This window comes from Pleurodeles waltl, chromosome 4_2 (genome assembly GCF_031143425.1).
Source record: "Pleurodeles waltl isolate 20211129_DDA chromosome 4_2, aPleWal1.hap1.20221129, whole genome shotgun sequence".
Classification (NCBI taxonomy): Eukaryota; Metazoa; Chordata; class Amphibia; order Caudata; family Salamandridae; genus Pleurodeles; species Pleurodeles waltl.
The window spans coordinates 297,408,545-297,430,689 of NC_090443.1; positions in this window are offsets into that span (position 1 = coordinate 297,408,545).

The following is a 22,145-nucleotide window of genomic DNA, read 5'->3' on the forward strand; positions in this document are numbered from 1 at the left end:
GGTCCAAAGCAATAATATACAGTAGAGGAGAAAGGGGGCAACCCTGTTGAGTACCTCACATCAGTGGAAAAGCCTCTGTGGGTGTGCCATTTAATCGTAGTCGGCCCATCGGGTCAGTGTAAAGTAAGCGGAGATTGTGAAAGCCATTGGGTATGCCCAGTGTTACAAGTGTGGCCTGTAGGAAAGCCCATTCAAGGGAATAAAACAAATCTAATAAAACAGCTGACACTGGAATTTCCAGCGAAATTTGATTAAGTGCAGCTAAATTGATAGACGTAGAGTGGTGTGGGTTAAAGGCAGATTGCATAGGTGATATAATGCGGTCTAGGAACAAAGAGAGACGGATTGCCAACACCTTGGCTAGTATTTTGCTATCGTGATTCATCAGTGAGATCGGTCAGTAGGATGCACAATGGTGGGGGGACTTATTTGGCTTGAGGAGTAATGTGAACACCCCCTCATGTAGCGTGGGTGTAAGGACTCCTCGATCGAGAGACTTGGCGCAGACCTCCAGCAATTGGGGGACCAGTATTGCCTTATAAGCTTTATAAAAGTCCCCAGTAAATCTGTCAAGACCTGGGGCCTTAGAGCCGCTAAAAGCTTTTATTGCCTGGGATATTTTCTCCCATGTGATGGGAGCAGCTAGGAATTGTTGCTGTCCTGACTCTAGCCAGACCATGGCCACTTCAGAGAGGTAATCAGTGAGTGCAGATAAGTTTCCACCCAGGTGGGACGAGTATAAGGCCTGGTAACAAGACATGAACTCATTCCGATGGATACAACTACCTGTGGATTCCTCACCTTATGAATTCGATCCTTGCACCAGCATCCGACGGAAAGCCTTCTTCCTAGCTGTCTACGTCGACGAGGACGTCATAATTGCACGGCTCCGCGTGACTCCGTCTGACGTCAATGTGCCAATAAGAGGTCCCCGTCGGCGTACTAACGTCAGTTTTTCCTTTTTCCGTGCATTTGACTCCAACGTTTTTTTCTTCCTGGCCCGTTGGTAACTGTAGCAATCTCTTGAAGTTACAATGTCGCCTCCGAAGAAGTCTGGGTTTAAGCCGTGTAGGGAATGCGGGGGTCGGATGTCAGTGACCGACCCCCATTCGGATTGGTGTTTAAGCTCCGAACATGATGTGGAAGGTTGTTCTTCATGCCAGAGCATGAATCCGAAAGCTCTGAAGGAACGCGAAGCGAAGCTCTTCTTGGCCAAGGCAAAGAAGAAGGAACACAAGAAGGTTTCTTCCCACGCTTCTCTGAAAAAACATAAGAAGCGGCGTCATCATGACTCTCGGCGCCGTCATAACTCTCGGCGCCGTTCGGAGCGGAGCCGATCGAGGAGTCGTTCGAGGTCGAGATCTCGTTTGTCACGGCGCCAGAAGACGTGGGAGATGAGTCCTACGGTCACGCCTCAGCCGGAGAGTCCGGGGTTGTCACCGGCGCCTTCAGTCTATGAGGTCACTCAAGGTAGTCCTCGCTTCTCACCGGCGCCGAGGGATACTGATGTTCCCCAGACATCTACACAGCAGTACCCGGCTTTCCCGACTCCAGGGACGGATCCGGCCGCATTCTTGAATGCGATGTATGCTGTTTTTCAATCCATGGCCCCTGCTGGTGCACCAGCGGGTCCCACAGGGCCATTGGCATTCAATTTGGGCTCGCCGGCATCGTACAGGGCTGCTCCATTCATGCCCTTCTGCCCTACAGAGCCTGGTGGTCCGGCGCCGGGGGTTTCCCCTGGCAGAAGTCCTTCGCCTGGGACCGTGGATCCGTCGGCTTCTCATCCGACTCCTTCTCCGTGCCATCCGGCGTCATTGGTGGCCTCATCCAGACCGGCTCCATCTCCTTCTGTACATTTGGCGTCGAGGAGGTCATCTGCCGACTTCGGGCCGGCGCCGGCTCCGGCGCCGGTTGAATCCGGGAGCCTTCTGGAACCGGTTCAAGGCTTGAGATCATTGGCGTCGATGGAGTCCTTGTCGACGGCGGCTCTGGAGACGCATTTAAGATCTCGAAGGAAGGCGTTGAGGCTTCTGGAGGAAGAGGAATACAGAAGGCTTGAGGAAGGTGGGATAGAGCCTTCTGATGATTTCCAGGGACTTGCCACTGCAAGTGGTTTGGATACTTCCCCAGAGTGGGACATTGCTTCTCCGGGGGAGTTTACTGAGGAGGTCGCCTCTTTCCCTGCTGTGGTGAGGAAGGCAGCTGATTATCTGGATTTGCCTTTGTCCACGGCAGAAGTTAAGACTAACCTACTCACAGAGGTTCTTCATCCTTCTTCCTCCAGTGCTGACCCTTTGTTGACTTTTAATGAGGCTTTGACTGAGCCTATTATGGACCTATGGAAAAAGCCGGTGACATCTCCTGCGGTGAACAGGTCAGTGGCGAGAAGGCATAGAAGTGCTCCAGGAGATCCAGTTTTTCTATCTCGTCACCCTACTCCGGAGAGTTTGGTGGTTCAGGCATCATGTTCTGCAAAGTCTGCCCCCGGTACATTCCCTGGTGTTCCGACAGACAGAGAATCCAAGAGGATGGAGCAATCCTCGAAGAAAATTTTCTCCTCCTGCAGCATAGCCCTGAAAGCTACCAATTCCACCTGTGTGCTAGGCAGATACATTCATGCCCTAATGGACTCTGCTAAGGAGATGGCAAAAGATCTGCCACAGGAGGTGCAAAAATCTTTTGGGGCCCTTTTCTTGGATGCGCAGGCTGCTGCACAGCAGATTATTCAATCTGGCTTGGATACTACGGATTCTATTGCCAGGGCCATGGGAACATCGGTGGCTACGAGAAGGCATGCCTGGCTGAGGTCTTCGGGCTTCTCGTCAGATGTACAATCCACTTTAATGGACCTTCCATTTGATGGGGGAAAAGCTGTTTGGGGACAAGGCAGACTCTGCCCTTGAACGGTTTAAGGACTGTCGGGCTACAGCTAAGTCCCTGGGTTTGCAGACCCCTTCTGCTACATTGTACAGGCCTTTTCGTAGGTTTCGAGGGTTTGCTAGAGGTTCTGCCTTTCGTAGGTCTCAATCTTATGCCAAACAACCTGCCAACCCGCCCTATCGTGCCTTCAGAGGGCGAGGTAGGGCTAGGGGTCCAGCCCAGCAGCTCTCTTCTTCTTCATCCTCCTCTGGTGGACAACAGCAGAAGCAGCCCTAGTTTTCCCCACTTTATCAGTCACACTTCTCCTGTAGGGGGAAGATTGAGTCTTTTCCTGCAGCAATGGAGGTCAATTACAACAGACTCGTGGGTGCTAGGAATTGTGGAAAAGGGCTATGCTCTCCCCTTTCAGGAGTTTCCTCCTCCCTTCCCTCCCCGTCCCTCCTTTTGTTCAGAAGAACATCTTCTGTTGTTGCAACAGGAGGTTGTAGTCATGTTGGCAAAGGGCGCTATAGAGTTGGTACCATTGCAGGAAAGGGGTCAGGGGTGTTATTCAAGATATTTCCTGATTCCCAAAGTGGACGGTCGTCTAAGGCTGATTCTAGACTTGAGGATTTTGAATTTGTTCCTCAAGCAGGAAAAATTCAAAATGCTGACCCTAGCGCAGGTGCTATTGGCGTTGAACGAAGGAGACTGGATAGTGTCTGTCGACTTGCAGGACGCGTACTTTCATGTTCCCATAATCAAGTCGCACAGGAAATATCTCAGTTTTGTGGTCGGATTGCAACATTACCAGTTTGCGGTTCTCCCGTTTGGTCTTACTTCAGCACCCCGGGTGTTCACAAAGGTGATGGCAGTTGTTGCAGCACATCTCAGAAAGAGGGAGGTAGCGGTTTTTCCCTACCTGGACGATTGGTTGATCAAAGCCAAGTCTCCAGAGATTGTGTTGTCTCATCTGCGAATGACAACGCAGTTGTTGTTCGATCTGGGTTTTTCGGTGAACGTACCCAAGTCTCACCTGGAGCCCTCTCAACGCCTCCTGTTCATAGGGGCAGTATTGGACACGACAAGGTTTCGGGCCTACCCCCCGCCTCAGCGGGTAAGGGACATTCAGGCACTGATTCCTTTGTTTCAAAGAGGAGCGGCAGTTCCAGTCCTCAAAGTCTTACGCCTGCTAGGTCTGTTTGCTTCTTGCATTCTGTTGGTCACTCATGCTCGCTGGCATATGAGGGCTCTTCAGTGGTGTCTCCGCAGACAGTGGTTCCAGCACAAGGGGGATCTCAGGGATTCAATAAAGATCTCCAGGGACGCTGTAGCGGATCTTCATTGGTGGAAAGTGGACTGCAACCTTTCCCAAGGAAAACCGTTTTCACTACCACCTCCGGTGGCCACAGTGATATCGGATGCTTCCACTCTAGGGTGGGGAGCTCATCTGGGGGTCCTGGAGATCAAGGGTCGTTGGTCTCCAGCGGAACAGATGTTGCATATCAATCTGTTGGAATTGCGGGCTGTACGTTTGGCGCTCAAGGCCTTCCTCCCTTCCCATCGCGGTCAGTCAGTTCAGATCCTGACGGACAACACTACCGCGTTGTGGTATATAAACAAGGGACCACCAGATTTGCTTGATGGCAAACCATTTGGCCGGAGTGTTGAATGTACGTGCGGATGTTCTCAGTCGTCACTTCTCGTTAGTTCACGAGTGGCTTCTCCATCCGGATCTAGTCCTCCACATCTTCGAGATGTGGGGTACTCCTCGGGTGGATTTATTTGCCACTCGGGAGAACGCGCATTGCCCGTTGTTCGGCAGCCTCCAGTATCCGATGCAAGGGGCGTTGGGGGACGCGTTTCAGATGTCCTGGAACGGCCAGTTGCTTTACGCGTTTCCCCCCATACCTTTGATTCCGCGGGTTTTGAGGAAGGTTCGTGAAGACCGGGCCCAAGTCATATTGGTAGCACCGGACTGGCCGAGAAGGGTATTGTATACAGACCTACTTCAACTCTCTCAGTGACCTCCGCTCTGTCTCCCGCTCAGGGCAGATCTCCTCTCTCAATCGCAGGGGCAGGTTCTACACCCCCACCTCCAGAGCCTGCACCTTCATGCCTGGAGATTGAACGGGGCAACCTGAGTTCTTTTTCTCTCCCACCGGATGTAGTGGATGTTATTCTATCGTCCAGGCGACACTCCACTAAGTCTATTTATGCCGGAAGGTGGGCAAAATTTGTGTTGTGGTGTGGAGAGAACCAAAAAGATCCCTTAAAAGCCCACCTTTCAGATGTACTTTTGTTTGCTCTTAGTTTGGCGAAGAAAGGCTGTGCTATAGCTACAGTTAAGGGTTATTTGGCAGCTCTGTCGGCGTTTCTTTGCCTTCCGGATCAGCCGTCTTTATTCAAGTCTCCCATTGTACATAGGTTCCTTAAGGGTTTGGTGAATAGCTTTCCTCCTACTCCTTTTCACATGCCTCAGTGGGACTTAAATATTGTTTTAACATTCTTAATGGGTTCGCCTTTCGAGCCCATGCATTGATGTCCATTAAGATATTTAGCCTTCAAGACTGTTTTCTTGATTGCAATTACTTCTGCTAGGAGGATTGGAGAGCTTCAGGCACTCTCTGTTAAGCCCCCTTTCACTATGTTTTTCCCTGATAAAGTGGTTCTAAAAACCAGGGCTGCTTTTCTGCCGAAAGTTGTCACCCCTTTTCATTTGGGGCAGAATATCACTCTTCCTGCTTTTTACCCTCCTCCCCACCCGTCTAAAGAAGAAGAGAGACTCCATAGATTGGACCCAAAAAGGGCCCTGAGTTTTTATCTCGAAAGAACTAAAGACTTTCGTTTGGATGAGCAACTGTTTGTTGGATATGCTGGTCAGCAAAAGGGCAGAGCTGTACAGAAAAGGACACTCTCCAGGTGGGTCATCTCGTGTATCAAGATCTGTTACTCTTTGGCAAAAAAGGTCCCTCCTGAAGGTATCAGGGCCCACTCTACTAGGGCTAAATCCGCTTCCTCGGCTTTGGCGAGGGGAGTTCCATTGATAGATTTATGTAAAGCGGCAACTTGGGCGTTCCCTCCATACTTTCGTGAAACATTACTGTTTAGACTCTGAGATGAGGAGGGACGGTCACTTTGCTTGCTCGGTATTGCAAGATTTCTTAGTGTAATCAGGTGGGCACCCACCACCGAGTGCGGTACTACTTGGGACTCTATTCATAAGGTGAGGAATCCACAGGTAGTTGTATCCATCAGAAGAACAAGTTACTTACCTTCGGTAACGCTTTTTCTGGTGGATACACTGACTACCTGTGGATTCCTCACGGTCCCTCCCGCCTCCCCGTTGCCTGCCTGGTTACACTCTTATCTTGCAGTATTTAGATTAATATTTATTATTATATTTTTACATTTATATATATGAAAGCGCATATATATGTATATTTATATGTATATAGTGATATTTCTCTATTTATTTTGTATATTTATGTATTTCAGCTCTCAATAAGAATGGATTGTTTAAATGGTCAAGGTTTTTGTGTGTGTATATCTTTCTATATTAGTTATCAATTTTCATGGTCAGTTTACTCCTATTTGCTTTAAGGGCACGAAAAAAGTGAGGTGAAACTGACGTTAGTACGCCGACGGGGACCTCTTATTGGCACGTTGACGTCAGACGGAGTCACGCGGAGCCGTGCCATTATGACGTCCTCGTCGACGTAGACAGCTAGGAAGAAGACTTTCCGTCGGATGCTGGCGCAAGGATCGAATTTATAAGGTGAGGAATCCACAGGTAGTCAGTGTTTCCACCAGAAAAAGCGTTACCGAAGGTAAGTAACTTGTTCTTTAGTACAAGGTCACTGTCTGTGACATCCGTACCATCTGATCTTATCAGTCTGGTTACATAAGTAGCTTGGTACGGGGGGTCGCAATAGGAGCACTAGGGTGTGGCTTGGGTGTTCCACCTCGCCATATCAGTGAGCCACGGAGTATTTGCCCAAGTAAGCGAAACCTCCCACTGGACGAGGTCCTGAAACTCATTGAGCAGGGTTGCTCTCTCCAGAGCACCAGCCAGTTGTGTGGGGTCTCTGGTCACTAGAACAGCTTACCCTCCACTGTGACAAGATCATTCCGTATACTCCGGAGAACCCCTTTGTGTTTTGCAATGCAGATACCTGTGGTTCCAAACATCAACCAATTGTAACATTTTCAAAAGACAGGTAAGGTAGAGTTTGCAGGGAACGGTGTTTGGTGACAGTGTGCAAGCCGGTGGAGTGGCAGTTGGGGTGGCAAGTGATATTAAAGTCACCTCCCATAAGGATACAGTCTGCCTCATATTGTTCGATTTTTGTGTGCACATCCGTGAAAAAATTGGGGTAATCAGTATTTGGAGCATATATATTCACTGAAAGTATGGATTTCCCCCAAAATGCCAGGAACAAGTATATTGCAACGGTCAGGGTCTGAGGTGCTCTCACTGTATTGGAAGGGGACCCATTTATGGACAAGTATGCAGACTCCACAGGAACATGAACTAGAGGAGGAAAAGTACGAGTGTGCGCCCCATCCAGATACATAGTTGCAAGACGGTGTGGGAGACAAGCGGGTCTCCTTAAGAAAAGCCACACTTACTCCATGTCTATTGCCATAGGTCAACACCTGCCTGCCTTTTTAGAAATATTCAGGCTGCGTACATTCCATGACATGCAGGTGGGTTTAAAGATTGGCGCAGTACAGGAGGATGGTGTCATATTCTCATGTGTGTGTGTGTGTGTGTGTGTGTGTGTGTGTGTGTGTCGCATGCAGAGTGTAGGGACAGCTATCTGGTGCATCACAGTGCAGATTGACTTTAATGACCTCAACGCAGAACAAAAGGAACTCAATACCCAACCCACCCTCCACACACTCCAGCAGTATCAGACGCCAGTGAACCCACATTACCCAACAAACAATACAATACATAAATCTGAAGGTATACAACTTAGCAATGGCAACATTCCGTGAACCTAGCCCACATAAAGTGAAACAGTGTAATCTGAAACGATAATATGCTATTGGTACACTAAGTAAATAATAGGCACCCAAGCATGGTGAGATATCAAATACAGTAGAACAGTATGAGCCTCAGTATGCAAGAGTTACATCCTGTCTGCGCATCCAAATGCCAATGACCTAGACAGGTCTGAAAAAAAAATCAGGAGGGACCCTGCAGAGCTAGATGAGGAGCCATTAGGGATACTGGAACTTTGATCCCCCCATGAGTGGAGTCCTCAGGGACAAACCACTTGCAAAACTGGAGTGTCTCAGCCGGGGTTTTGAAAAAATGGCAATGACCCTCGACTTCCACACATAGGCACTTGGGGTATAGCATTCCATACTTCAGGCCTTGCTTCTGGAGGAGGCACTTGACATTGGTAAACTTGTGGCGAGCCTCCTGTACTACTGGAGTATAGGCTGTGTATAGGGATATTGCAGAACCCTGATATTGTAGTGGCCCCCTAACCCTGCCAAGGCACAGGGCAGTGTTCTTTAGTTCAGTATCTGGGTAAGGATCTGTTGCAAAGGCACACCCAGGACTGATTACGGGCCAAGGGAGCAGTGCGCCCTCTCAACCACAAAGGTGTCAGTGAATGATTTGTGGGCAAACAGTTCAGGTAGAAGCTTCTCCCCCGAACGCATCGATCTGCTCAGTGTTGGTTGATTCCACTATCCCGGTGATGCAAATGTTATAGTTCAGAGAGCAAGCCTACAGATCCTCGTTCTTAGCGACTATGGTCTTGAGAATGTATTCAATACGTTCAAGGTGCTGAAGAACACCTGTGTTTCTAGCTTCAAGGTCCGAGATTCTACATTCTGTGCCCTTTATTCTTGTATTGTGCCAGTCCAGGTGCTCTGCCGTGCCATCAAGGCGGCTAGCCAATGCATACAGTCTGGTGTCAATCGCCTTAAAGCCTGCATGGAGTTCTGACATAATGATTGAAGATTGAAGTCTATGATTGAAGTGGGTTGGTCTGGCTACTCAGGCCTTGGCACCCGGTGCAGATGCGTAGCGGCGTGCCCTGCGGGCAACATCGAAGCTAAGTTGTTTTTACTTGAGGTCACTGTGTCTCATATTGGCTGTAAGAAGGCACCTGTCATAAAGCCCAATGGAAGTTGTTTACAGTGAGGTGAAACAAATGGCCCACCGGTAAAATGTAGTCTTCTCTGGTAGTATAAAGTGCTAGCGCACTGCGGACAGGGTGAAAGGCCAAAGGGGCAGTCGAAGCCAGGTCAGTGTGGTACTCCACAGCAGCACCCGGTGTGCAGCAAACGTGCCGGTGGAGTCAACATGGGCACAGATAAGGGGCGATGTGCCGGGTTGGGCTCCTATGGAGACCCATGGGAAGAGCAGGCCTCTTGGCCCCCACTAGGGATGGGGAGCACGTCCAGCCAGATGCACACCAATGGGCAGCGCAGGCCAAGGCTTCCGCACAGTCTAAGCAGCCACAGAGGGTCCTGATGAACAGGCCCCCGGTCCAAGAATGTTACTCATTCTGCTCTGGCAGGTGGCAGCCGCTCAATAAAACGCCGCCCAATCAGCCACGCAGCCAGCAAAGCAAGTGGGGGAGGGGCTGACCGTCCACCAGCCCCGCACGAGACACCAGAGGCTGGGGACCCAGCAGCAGCAGGCTGCAGTGCGATGCTGGTAAGGCCCCAAGGCAGGGGATGTCTAGCTGGAAAGGAAAGGAGGCAACTCAGCTCACCGATAGGCCCAGAGAGTGCCTCCTAAGGGACACAGCGGAGCCATACCATCCACTCCCAGCAAGAGACAGCACCCTTAGAGGTCTCCCTAGAAGTGCTCAGGGATAGGCCAGCCACCTCAATAGTCCGGCCTGCGCTGCAGCCCCTCCATAGATTCACCCGTGGGCCCTGTCCCTGCGGGGCCTCGGAGGACCACGTCAGGCTGCGGCGAAGATGCAGCCGGTCGGCTCGGCGTGTGTCTCTGTTTTCTGGTAGCCCATAACCGATGTGGCTCAGGAGTGTCAGCTTCCGGGACGTGCAGAGGTGCCTATAGGCCACGTTTAGCTGAGTACGAGCGTCCTATGGTGCATGATGTGTGGGCCATGCTTGGGAGCTTCAATGCTGTACAGCCATCTTGGCCGCTGGCTTGGCCACACCCCGTTTCTATGTATTTAAAAAAAAAGAAATTCTTGGAGTATATTAGAATAAGCTACATTTCATGAATATAGTATGCTGCGGTATATTTTCAATATTTTACATATTTCATTCTTTATTCTAGTCACCCAGCTGTACAGCCACTCGCACAGCCACTCACAAACAAATTCAGACACACACATATCATCTCAGATGACATACACTAGAAACATTATCACTGATCAGTAGCTGGGGAAGAGTACTAATTTAACTCATGCAATACCTTAGTATGTATCTTTAACTCACATAAACGTTTTGTACACATTGCACAGACTGAATGATGTCATCAGTGATGTCATTTGAGATGTCATCAGTGATGCCACTGACCGTGTCATGAGTGATGTAATATGTGAAGATATAAGCAGTGTATTGCGAGGGCATAAGTTATAGTTAGGGCTGGTAACTGTAACTGCTGAATTTCTATGGTTTTGTGCGAGTAAATTTAGTACCTAACTATCTAACTGTAATGGCCCTGTAACCCTTGTTTTTTTCAGTGAATTTCTAAGGCTTTTTTAAATTCTTTTTCCTAACTACAACGTCCCTATAACCTTCAGGTTTTTTTTATGTAATGTAACAGGTGCATGGGTTTCGGAATCTATGGGGCAGATTTAAGAAGCCCCTAGTGCCACATTAGTGTCATTTTTTACGCTAATGTAGCGCTGGGTTGGCAAAAAAGCAGCACCATATTTACAAAGTGGCGCAATGCACACATTGTGCCACTTTGTAAACCCTTGCACCACATTATACCTGCACCATGCAAGGGTGGCGTTCCGGCATTAGGAGGCCCAGAAAAATGTTTTCAATGGGCCTCCTTTCACTTTGCAGGATTAATGTCAACATTTTTGGCACTAATCCTGCAAAGTGCCGAACTAGCATCACAATTTATGACACTAGTTCCCTCACGTGAGCCATGGTGCACCATATCATAAATATGGTGCACACATGGTGGTGTTAGGGGGAGAAATGGGGCGCAAGAAAAGTGGCACATCATGACATGATGCACCACTTTTCTCTGAATAGGTCTGTGAGTCAGTGCATAAGTCTGAGTCTATGACTGTGTGTATGAGTCTTTGAGTGGGTCTGTGAGTGTGTGGATGAGTACCTCAGTGGGTCTGTGAATGGGTGCATGTATTTCTGAGTCTATGAGTGTGTGCATAAGTCCCTCAGTGGGTCTGTGAGTGGGTGCATGAGTACCCCAGTGCATGAGTGTCTGAGTGGATCTGTGAATGGGAGTGTGAGTGTTTGAATAGGTCTCTCCCTGGGGACATGAGTGTGTGAGTTGGTCAGTGAGTAGGTGCATGAGTGCATGAGTGCCTGAGTGATACTATGAGTGGGTGGATAAGTGCTTGAGTGGGTGGGACTATCAGTGGGTTGGTGCGTGCCTGAGTTGGTCTATAAATGAGTACATTAATGTCTGAGTGAGTGTCCAACCTTTAAAAAATATTTTTGGCCGATATTTGCAAATTCGTTGCAACGTTACATGGGGGGGGGGGCACGCGGAGCATTGTAACATATTCGCAAATATCGCGTGTGGTTAAAAACCAATTTTGTTTTCAACATTTTGAACACATAATATGACTGTCAAACACCCCTATATCCCACCACTGGGGTCAGCTTACCTCTACCCTGACCCCTTACACACTTTTCTTCATAATTTTCAGCCCCAGGGACTGCGTCCCATTACATAAATTATCAGCCGCAACTTTCTGCCCAGGTTGAGGCCAGCCAAGCACGGCATTCCTGTTGGTGCGCACATTCGCAAATCATCATTAATTCATTGCAAAGTATTTGCGCTTCTAGATATACAGATTTGAATTTCCTTTAATATCTCAAAACCTACTGAATGTATTACACCAAATCTCTGGACCAAAAGTCACCTTTCTGTCAAATTTGATGTAATTCCGTTTAGCAGTTCGGGCTGCAGGAGCGTCTGAAGGCTCTACCGTAATTAACATGGGAAACTCACTCTTTTTCACCCCCCCCCTTTTTTCTCAGCCCCCGCTTGACAGAGCACCCTGAAACTTTCCATGCACAATAAGAACCAACTTGACACTTTTTATGGAAAAGATATAGCCAAGTCAAAGAATGCTCTTTCTATGGAATCTATCTCCAAATCATACCTACCAGCGACCGTCAGTAGGTGATATACATATATATGTATATATATATATATACATATATATATATATATATATATATATATATATATATATATGTATATATATATATATATATATAGCTGTATCTGATAGAGACTTCTAGCTGCAGATTTCTTACCTTTCCTTCTGATGGATACAACTACCTGTGGATTCCTCACCTGATGAATACTCCCATGGCGCCAGCATTTGACGGAAATCTTCTTACTAGTCTCTGCACGTCGACGAGGACGTCACTCTAGCCCACGCGACGCCGTCTGACGTCATACAGGCAATAAGAAGTCCTCGCCGACGTGCCGATGACAGTTCCCTTTTTTCCGTGCATTCGAAACGGTTATCTTCGAGGGAGTTACTGTTACCTTCGTGGTTACAGTGTATTGTCTGCTGCGTAGTCTTCTCTGCGGTAACAATGTCTCAGAGGAAGTCGGGTTTCAAGCCCTGTCGAGAGTGTGGGGGCAAGATGTCAGTTACAGATCCTCACTCCGACTGTCTATGGTGTTTGAGCTCCGACCACGACGTCTCGACTTGCGATTCATGTCAACACATGAATCCGAAGGCCCTCAAAGAGCGCGAGGCCAAGTTATTCATGGCAAAGTCAAAGAAGAAGGAGAAACATCATAAGAAGTCTTCTTCGCCAAGGTCTCACCGGCGTCATCGAGACTCCCGGCGCCGTAGAGACTCACGACGTCACTCCAGCAAGGAGTCTCATTCGAGGTCACCTTCGGCTCGGCGTCGGAGGACTTGGGAGGTCAGCCCCACGGTCACGCCGCATCCATCGACGCCGTTGCCCTCTCCGGCGTCACCGACTTCACCTGGTCAGGCGTCAGTGATTGAGGTGGTGCAGCCTCTTGTGTTTTCTCCGGCGTCGCAGACGTCGAGGCCGGCGTCGGGGTCGCCTTCGATCCAGGCACCCCAGTATCCGGCTTTTCCCACTCCTGGAGCCGATAGTACCGCGTTTCTTAATGCGATGTATACCATCTTTCAGCAGATGGCTCCAGGAGCTGCTCCGGCTGGTCCTTCGGGGCCCTTGGCCTTTTCGTTGGGTGATCCTGCGCCTCTTCGGCCGGCACCCTTTATGCCCTTTCTCCCTTTTGGGAATGTGGGCTCGGCGCCGGTGCCGGCGTCGGTGGCCGCTCCGGTGGCTTCGGATGTTTCGGCCCCGGAGGTTGCCCCTCCGTCGAAGTCAGGATTTTGCCCTGTGACTCCGGTTGGTCCATCGGCTCCAAGACCTCGTCCTCCGGCTCCTGCCTCGGCGCCGAAGCTGCCTGTGGCGCCGGACGCGGCGTCAGATGCTTCTGGAGATCGGCGCCGTTCTTCGACGTCGGCGGAGGCCATGTCGACTCCGCGTATCGAGGAGAGACTTCATTCGAGGAGGCGTGCTCTCCGTCTTTTAGAAGAGCAAGAGTACCAGCGAGTCCTAGAGGAGGGAGAGATTGAGGACTCTGGAGACGGACTGCATGGTCTGGATACAGCCAGTGGGCTGGACACTTCCCCTGAGTGGGACCTTTCATCTCCAGGGGAATATACGGAGGAGGCTGCTTCCTTTCATGCTGTGGTGAGGAAGGCAGCGAGCTTTTTGGACCTGCCTTTGCCGGTGGCAGAGGCAAAGCAGAATTTGCTGACAGAGGTATTGCATCCGGCCTCTGCTGCAGCTGAGCCTCTCTTGCCATTTAATGAGGCTTTGCTGGATCCGGTGTTGGAGGTGTGGAAGAAGCCGGTGTCTTCCTCGGCCGTTCATAGGGCTGTGGCCAGGAGGTATCGAGCTGCACCATCTGACCCTGGCTTTCTCTCTAGACACCCTACGCCGGAGAGCTTGGTGGTGCAAGCCTCCTGTTCCTCAAAGTCAGCGCCTGGTTCCTTCCCGACGGTGCCTGGAGACAGAGACTCCAAGAAACTGGATGCGCAGTCCAAGAAAATATTTTCGTCATGCAGTTTGGCGTTGAAGGCCACCAACGCCACGTGCATTCTGGGGAGGTACATCCATGCGCTGATGGATGATATTTCGTCTTCATTCACGGAGCTTCCCCAGGGTCTTTTGGATGTGGTCTCGGACGCCCAGGCTGCCGCGACCCAGATTATCCAGTCTGGGCTGGACACGACCGACTCGGTGGCCAGGGCGATGGGCACGGCTGTGGTGGCAAGAAGACAGGCCTGGCTCCGAAACTCAGGGTTCTCTGCGGATGTGCAGTCGACCCTGCTGGACCTCCCGTTTGATGGGGACAGACTGTTTGGAGCCAAGGCAGATTCGGCCTTGGAACGATTTAAGGAGAGCAGAGCCACAGCCAAATCGTTAGGACTGCAAGCTCCTTCTTCCTCTGCCTCTTCTAGAATTTTCAGGAGGTTTCGGGGATTTGGGCGTGGCTCTTATTCCTCTTCCTTTCGGGGGAGGTTCCAGCAACCCGCCTCTTCCCTCCCCTATAGGTCATTTAGAGGGAGGGGGAGGGGTGGGGTCCGTACCAGAGGAGCCTCTCAACAGCACTCTGCCTCTTCCTCGTCCTCTGGAGGGGTGCAGCAGGGGAAGCAGCCTTAGGCTTCCACCGTTTCCCACTCACTCCTCTCCTGTAGGGGGAAGATTACAGCGTTTTCTCCACAAGTGGAGGTCTATCACAACGGACACTTGGGTTCTCGGCATTGTGGGAAAAGGCTACGCCCTTCCCTTTCGGGAGTTCCCGCCCCTCATCCCGCCCCGCCCATCTTATTGTTCAGAAGAACACCTCCTGTTGCTAGAACAGGAGGTTCAAGTCCTCCTTTCAAAGGGCGCGGTAGAGTTGGTCCCAGAGCAGGAAAAGGGTCGAGGTTGTTACTCAAGATACTTCCTGATTCCCAAAAAGGATGGTCAGTTGAGACCAATCCTGGATCTGAGGATCTTGAATTGGTTCCTCAAACAGGAAAAGTTCAAGATGCTGACCCTAGCACAGGTGCTTTTGGCGTTGAACAAGGAAGATTGGATGGTGTCTGTCGACTTGCAGGATGCTTACTTTCATATCCCGATACTCAAGTCGCACAGGAAGTATCTCCGGTTTGTGGTAGGGTCGCAGCACTATCAGTTTGCGGTCCTCCCGTTTGGTCTTACTTCAGCACCTCGAGTCTTCACAAAGGTGATGTCAGTGGTTGCGGCGGAGCTCAGAAGGAAGGGGATAGCAGTATTCCCTTACTTGGACGACTGGTTGATCAAAGCCAAGTCCCCGGAGCTTGTGTCGCATCATCTGCAGTCAACAACCCAGTTGTTGTTCGACCTGGGCTTTTCGGTGAACGTGCCCAAATCTCACCTGGAGCCCTCTCAGCGCCTCCTGTTCATAGGGGCAGTACTGGATACAACATTGAGTCGAGCCTTTCCTCCGCCTCAGCGGATTCAAGATATTCAGGAATTGGTTCCAATGTTTCGAAATGGAGCGGTAGTTCCAGTCCTCAAGGTCCTTCGTCTGCTCGGTCTGTTCGCCTCCTGCATTCTGTTGGTCACGCATGCTCGCTGGCACATGAGGGCTCTTCAGTGGTGCCTCCGAAGGCAGTGGTCTCAACACAAGGGAGATTTAGAAGGTACTGTCAAGATCTCCAGAGATGCTGCTGTGGAATTGAAGTGGTGGATTGCGGGCAACAATCTTTCACAGGGGAAGCCGTTCGCGCAGTCGCCACCAGTGGCCACGGTAATAACGGATGCCTCCACCCTAGGATGGGGAGCTCATCTGGGGGATCTGGAGATCAAAGGGCTTTGGTCTCCAGAGGAACAGGTGTTTCATATCAATCTGTTGGAGTTACGGGCTGTACGTTTGGCTCTCAAGGCCTTCCTCCCATCCCTTCGTGGTCAGTCGGTACAGGTCCTGACGGACAATACTACCACGATGTGGTACATAAACAAACAGGGAGGAGTAGGGTCGTACCTTCTCTGCAGAGAAGCTCTTCGGCTATGGTCCTGGGCAAAGGACCATCAGATTTGCTTGGTGGCAAATCATCTGGCCGGGGTCTTGAATGTACGTGCGGACAGTCTCAGTCGCCAATTCTCGGCAGACCACGAGTGGCGTCTCCATCCAGATCAAGTCTGTTTAATCTTCCAGATGTGGGGGTTTCCTCGGATAGATCTGTTTGCCACTCGGGAGAACGCGCATTGCCCGTTATTCTGCAGCCTCCAGTATCCGATGCAGGGAGCGTTGGGGGACGCGTTTCAGATAACCTGGTGCGACCAGTTGCTTTACGCGTTTCCCCCCATACCCTTGATTCCTCGAGTGTTGAGGAAAATTCGCCAAGACCGGGCCCAAGTCATCTTAATAGCTCCGGATTGGCCAAGGAGGGTATGGTACTCCGACCTTCTCCAACTCTCACTGTGCCCTCCGCTCCGTCTCCCTCTCAGGGCAGACCTCCTCTCGCAGTCGCAGGGGCAGGTTTTACACCCCAACCTCCAGAGTCTGCACCTACATGCTTGGAGATTGAACGGGGCAACCTGAGTTCCTTCTCTCTCCCGCCTGATGTAGTGGATGTTATCTTAGCGGCCAGGCGACACTCCACTAAATCTATCTACGCTAATAGGTGGTCTAAATTTGTTATGTGGTGTGGAGAGAGACAGATTGATCCCTTACATGCTCATCTGTCACATGTTTTGTCTTTTGCACTGTCTCTAGCGCAGAAAGGTTGTGCAGTAGCTACCATTAAGGGTTATTTGTCGGCCTTGTCAGCCTTCATTTGTCTTCCAGACCAACCATCGTTATTTAAATCCCCTATTGTTCTCAGATTCTTGAAAGGTCTTCTGAATCAATATCCTCCAAAACCATTCGTTATGCCTCAATGGGATTTGTCCTTGGTCCTGACTTTCCTTATGGGGTCCCCTTTTGAGCCTATGCATTCTTGCCCCTTAAGGTATTTGGTTATTAAAACAGTATTCCTGGTAGCTATAACATCTGCAAGGAGAGTGAGTGAGTTGCAGGCCTTATCGGTTAAACCCCCTTATATAACGTTTTATGGGGATAAGGTGGTGTTGAGGACCAAGGCTGCTTTCCTTCCGAAGGTTGTTTCACCCTTCCATTTGGCTCAGACAATCACTTTGTCCACGTTTTATCCTCCGCCTCATCCTTCAAAGGAGGAAGAAAGACTACATCGCCTGGACCCAAAAAGGGCGTTGAGCTTCTATATCGACAGAATGAAGGATATCAGGCTGGAGGATCAGCTGTTTGTCGGATACGTGGGCAAGAGGAGAGGAAAGGCAGTCCACAAGAGAACACTCTCCAGGTGGGTTGTTCTTTGCATTAAAATCTGTTACTCTTTGGCAAAGAAGGATCCGCCTGAGGGCATTAGAGCTCACTCCACCAGAGCTAAGTCGGCCTCTTCGGCCTTGGCCAGGGGTGTTCCTGTGGTTGACATCTGCAAGGCCGCAACTTGGTCGTCCCTTCACACTTTTGTGAAACATTACTGTTTGGACTCTGAGGTCAGAAGGGACGGTCATTTTGCACGGTCAGTGCTGCAGGATTTCTTGGTTTGACCATTTAGGCACCCACCGCCGGGCGTGGTACTGCTTTGGGACTCTATTCATCAGGTGAGGAATCCACAGGTAGTTGTATCCATCAGAAGAACGAGTTACTTACCTTCGGTAACGACTTTTCTGGTGGATACATTAGCTACCTGTGGATTCCTCACGGTCCCACCCGCCTCCCCGTTGCCTTTTTGGTCTCTCCAAGCAATCCTTGAGTGTGCTCCTTCTGATGGATACAACTACCTGTGGATTCCTCACCTCATGAATACTCCCATGGCGCCAGCATTTGACGGAAATCTTCTTACTAGTCTCTGCACGTCGACGAGGACGTCACTCTAGCCCACGCGACGCCGTCTGACGTCATACAGGCAATAAGAAGTCCTCGCCGACGTGCCGATGACAGTTCCCTTTTTTCCGTGCATTCGAAACGGTTATCTTCGAGGGAGTTACTGTTACCTTCGTGGTTACAGTGTATTGTCTGCTGCGTAGTCTTCTCTGCGGTAACAATGTCTCAGAGGAAGTCGGGTTTCAAGCCCTGTCGAGAGTGTGGGGGCAAGATGTCAGTTACAGATCCTCACTCCGACTGTCTATGGTGTTTGAGCTCCGACCACGACGTCTCGACTTGCGATTCATGTCAACACATGAATCCGAAGGCCCTCAAAGAGCGCGAGGCCAAGTTATTCATGGCAAAGTCAAAGAAGAAGGAGAAACATCATAAGAAGTCTTCTTCGCCAAGGTCTCACCGGCGTCATCGAGACTCCCGGCGCCGTAGAGACTCACGACGTCACTCCAGCAAGGAGTCTCATTCGAGGTCACCTTCGGCTCGGCGTCGGAGGACTTGGGAGGTCAGCCCCACGGTCACGCCGCATCCATCGACGCCGTTGCCCTCTCCGGCGTCACCGACTTCACCTGGTCAGGCGTCAGTGATTGAGGTGGTGCAGCCTCTTGTGTTTTCTCCGGCGTCGCAGACGTCGAGGCCGGCGTCGGGGTCGCCTTCGATCCAGGCACCCCAGTATCCGGCTTTTCCCACTCCTGGAGCCGATAGTACCGCGTTTCTTAATGCGATGTATACCATCTTTCAGCAGATGGCTCCAGGAGCTGCTCCGGCTGGTCCTTCGGGGCCCTTGGCCTTTTCGTTGGGTGATCCTGCGCCTCTTCGGCCGGCACCCTTTATGCCCTTTCTCCCTTTTGGGAATGTGGGCTCGGCGCCGGTGCCGGCGTCGGTGGCCGCTCCGGTGGCTTCGGATGTTTCGGCCCCGGAGGTTGCCCCTCCGTCGAAGTCAGGATTTTGCCCTGTGACTCCGGTTGGTCCATCGGCTCCAAGACCTCGTCCTCCGGCTCCTGCCTCGGCGCCGAAGCTGCCTGTGGCGCCGGACGCGGCGTCAGATGCTTCTGGAGATCGGCGCCGTTCTTCGACGTCGGCGGAGGCCATGTCGACTCCGCGTATCGAGGAGAGACTTCATTCGAGGAGGCGTGCTCTCCGTCTTTTAGAAGAGCAAGAGTACCAGCGAGTCCTAGAGGAGGGAGAGATTGAGGACTCTGGAGACGGACTGCATGGTCTGGATACAGCCAGTGGGCTGGACACTTCCCCTGAGTGGGACCTTTCATCTCCAGGGGAATATACGGAGGAGGCTGCTTCCTTTCATGCTGTGGTGAGGAAGGCAGCGAGCTTTTTGGACCTGCCTTTGCCGGTGGCAGAGGCAAAGCAGAATTTGCTGACAGAGGTATTGCATCCGGCCTCTGCTGCAGCTGAGCCTCTCTTGCCATTTAATGAGGCTTTGCTGGATCCGGTGTTGGAGGTGTGGAAGAAGCCGGTGTCTTCCTCGGCCGTTCATAGGGCTGTGGCCAGGAGGTATCGAGCTGCACCATCTGACCCTGGCTTTCTCTCTAGACACCCTACGCCGGAGAGCTTGGTGGTGCAAGCCTCCTGTTCCTCAAAGTCAGCGCCTGGTTCCTTCCCGACGGTGCCTGGAGACAGAGACTCCAAGAAACTGGATGCGCAGTCCAAGAAAATATTTTCGGCATGCAGTTTGGCGTTGAAGGCCACCAACGCCACGTGCATTCTGGGGAGGTACATCCATGCGCTGATGGATGATATTTCGTCTTCATTCACGGAGCTTCCCCAGGGTCTTTTGGATGTGGTCTCGGACGCCCAGGCTGCCGCGACCCAGATTATCCAGTCTGGGCTGGACACGACCGACTCGGTGGCCAGGGCGATGGGCACGGCTGTGGTGGCAAGAAGACAGGCCTGGCTCCGAAACTCAGGGTTCTCTGCGGATGTGCAGTCGACCCTGCTGGACCTCCCGTTTGATGGGGACAGACTGTTTGGAGCCAAGGCAGATTCGGCCTTGGAACGATTTAAGGAGAGCAGAGCCACAGCCAAATCGTTAGGACTGCAAGCTCCTTCTTCCTCTGCCTCTTCTAGAATTTTCAGGAGGTTTCGGGGATTTGGGCGTGGCTCTTATTCCTCTTCCTTTCGGGGGAGGTTCCAGCAACCCGCCTCTTCCCTCCCCTATAGGTCATTTAGAGGGAGGGGGAGGGGTGGGGTCCGTACCAGAGGAGCCTCTCAACAGCACTCTGCCTCTTCCTCGTCCTCTGGAGGGGTGCAGCAGGGGAAGCAGCCTTAGGCTTCCACCGTTTCCCACTCACTCCTCTCCTGTAGGGGGAAGATTACAGCGTTTTCTCCACAAGTGGAGGTCTATCACAACGGACACTTGGGTTCTCGGCATTGTGGGAAAAGGCTACGCCCTTCCCTTTCGGGAGTTCCCGCCCCTCATCCCGCCCCGCCCATCTTATTGTTCAGAAGAACACCTCCTGTTGCTAGAACAGGAGGTTCAAGTCCTCCTTTCAAAGGGCGCGGTAGAGTTGGTCCCAGAGCAGGAAAAGGGTCGAGGTTGTTACTCAAGATACTTCCTGATTCCCAAAAAGGATGGTCAGTTGAGACCAATCCTGGATCTGAGGATCTTGAATTGGTTCCTCAAACAGGAAAAGTTCAAGATGCTGACCCTAGCACAGGTGCTTTTGGCGTTGAACAAGGAAGATTGGATGGTGTCTGTCGACTTGCAGGATGCTTACTTTCATATCCCGATACTCAAGTCGCACAGGAAGTATCTCCGGTTTGTGGTAGGGTCGCAGCACTATCAGTTTGCGGTCCTCCCGTTTGGTCTTACTTCAGCACCTCGAGTCTTCACAAAGGTGATGTCAGTGGTTGCGGCGGAGCTCAGAAGGAAGGGGATAGCAGTATTCCCTTACTTGGACGACTGGTTGATCAAAGCCAAGTCCCCGGAGCTTGTGTCGCATCATCTGCAGTCAACAACCCAGTTGTTGTTCGACCTGGGCTTTTCGGTGAACGTGCCCAAATCTCACCTGGAGCCCTCTCAGCGCCTCCTGTTCATAGGGGCAGTACTGGATACAACATTGAGTCGAGCCTTTCCTCCGCCTCAGCGGATTCAAGATATTCAGGAATTGGTTCCAATGTTTCGAAATGGAGCGGTAGTTCCAGTCCTCAAGGTCCTTCGTCTGCTCGGTCTGTTCGCCTCCTGCATTCTGTTGGTCACGCATGCTCGCTGGCACATGAGGGCTCTTCAGTGGTGCCTCCGAAGGCAGTGGTCTCAACACAAGGGAGATTTAGAAGGTACTGTCAAGATCTCCAGAGATGCTGCTGTGGAATTGAAGTGGTGGATTGCGGGCAACAATCTTTCACAGGGGAAGCCGTTCGCGCAGTCGCCACCAGTGGCCACGGTAATAACGGATGCCTCCACCCTAGGATGGGGAGCTCATCTGGGGGATCTGGAGATCAAAGGGCTTTGGTCTCCAGAGGAACAGGTGTTTCATATCAATCTGTTGGAGTTACGGGCTGTACGTTTGGCTCTCAAGGCCTTCCTCCCATCCCTTCGTGGTCAGTCGGTACAGGTCCTGACGGACAATACTACCACGATGTGGTACATAAACAAACAGGGAGGAGTAGGGTCGTACCTTCTCTGCAGAGAAGCTCTTCGGCTATGGTCCTGGGCAAAGGACCATCAGATTTGCTTGGTGGCAAATCATCTGGCCGGGGTCTTGAATGTACGTGCGGACAGTCTCAGTCGCCAATTCTCGGCAGACCACGAGTGGCGTCTCCATCCAGATCAAGTCTGTTTAATCTTCCAGATGTGGGGGTTTCCTCGGATAGATCTGTTTGCCACTCGGGAGAACGCGCATTGCCCGTTATTCTGCAGCCTCCAGTATCCGATGCAGGGAGCGTTGGGGGACGCGTTTCAGATAACCTGGTGCGACCAGTTGCTTTACGCGTTTCCCCCCATACCCTTGATTCCTCGAGTGTTGAGGAAAATTCGCCAAGACCGGGCCCAAGTCATCTTAATAGCTCCGGATTGGCCAAGGAGGGTATGGTACTCCGACCTTCTCCAACTCTCACTGTGCCCTCCGCTCCGTCTCCCTCTCAGGGCAGACCTCCTCTCGCAGTCGCAGGGGCAGGT